Source organism: Centruroides sculpturatus, unplaced genomic scaffold, assembly GCF_000671375.1.
Source record: "Centruroides sculpturatus isolate CEXI.00-Female unplaced genomic scaffold, Cexi_2.0 scaffold346, whole genome shotgun sequence".
Lineage (NCBI taxonomy): Eukaryota > Metazoa > Arthropoda > Arachnida > Scorpiones > Buthidae > Centruroides > Centruroides sculpturatus.
This window is the reverse complement of record NW_019384533.1, coordinates 417416-419344: the sequence shown is the minus strand read 5'-3', so window position 1 is coordinate 419344 and position 1929 is coordinate 417416.

The window sequence follows — 1929 nt, the reverse complement described above, 5'->3', positions numbered from 1 at the left end:
CAGTAGTGTGGAAATTATTTGAAGAAAAACCAAAAAAAAAAAATTTATTTTAAACTTCTTAAAAATTCAAGAAAAATTTAAAAATCGATATCCAATTAAAACTCGTAACATAAAACACAAACTTATTTTATTTATTCTCTTTTTTTAATAATTAAACTTCTTTACTTTTGAATAAAATTGATTAGAATTAATTCATTTCGAGTAAACCGGATGGATTAAATGAAGTTCTTGATATTTCTTCCCATTATATTTATATAATTTGAATATAAATCGACGAAAATGATCATAATTTAGCATTTTAAAACTTGGCAATTCTCAAAGTTTAAGTAGAACTTTTCTTTTTTTAAAGCTTTCAAGAATTACTTAAAGCACTTGGCATTGAAAGAAATCCTTACATAGATTAAATGTTATATAAATTAGTGATTTCCCCCTCTTCGTAAGAAATATCACTTCTTCACCAGTACATTAATATTTATCATTTTGTGGTATATTCCTCGAGCATCTTCTACTGTGCAATTAATAAACAATGAATTCACTAATACATTATCTTCTTATTTATCGAGAAAGGCCTATATTTATATAGATAAGAGGGGAAAAAAAAACTATCACGAGAGGATATAAAATGCAGCTGTTTAATAACTAGGAGGAATGGAGGACACGTCTCTTACTTTCCTAAATTTCCTTCAATAACCTTTTATTATCTTATATTTAAATATATTTTTAAATGATCGATTTAATATATAAAAATATTATTTAATAATACAATTTTGTATTGAAAAATGTATATAAATAATACTTCTCTCTCTCTCTCTCATTGACTATAATGATTAAATTTTTATCATTCTGATACATAATAAATAATGAGGAAAAATTCGAGGAATTTTTATAAATCGAAAATTAAATTAAATTAAATTTATCAATTAAATTCATTGAAACATTCTTTGTCAAATGTTTGTTTGATAAATGAAAAGTTTTAAACTTGTATAACGTTAGAATCTTTTAAGTTGTTTAAGCAAACAAACATGATAAACGAATTTACAACGATCGATTCTTTCACTTCTTAATGCTTAATGTAATATTTGTTAATTTAAAATTAATGTGTATAGAAAATATTTATACGAAAATTCACTTAAATCTAGTTTAAAATATTTTTACGATCTTTTAAATTATAATTAAAATTTTCAATTTTTAATTGATTTTCTTTTAATATATTATCGTTCCATAGCTTATATTTTATTCAGTTATTTCTAATATAAATAATTTAATAGCCTTTTTTATTATATATATACTTTGTATATTATATGAACGTAATTCTTTTAAATTATTTTACGTAATTGTAAATATATTTGAAAATAATTTATTTTAATTATTTTTTTAAGTTATGATTCTATATATTATTAATTTGAATACTGTAGTGTAAGAAAATTATATTTTAGCAAGTTATAACTCATTCACATTGATAAACATTACAGTATTTTATATTATAATGACCTTAGATACAGTAAGAACATTAATATTCATGGTATATAGGCGGTCATAGATTCTCATGTTTATAACATTATGTTCCTCTAAGACACAGTTATATTATAAGGCTCTTTATGTAAAAGTGTTCTTTTTTTTGTGTTAAAAAGACAATAAAATCCTTCAGTAATAAGTTTTCCTTTTATTCATAAATTTCACTAAATTTTTAGAGGTATATTATTTTTTTTTCTATGTAATTTTTGAGGCCTCTCGATACGACGAGGCCTTAGTTACGCCAATGGGATAAACACCTAGAATTAATTTAAATAAAAATTATTATTTTATAATGTTTAATAATTTCTCTTTCATTACGAAATTTTTTAATGCTTTAATTAGAATTATTTTGTGTAAAATCACAAAATGTTTTCATATCTTAACACACGAAAAGACTAAAAAAAAAAAATATAG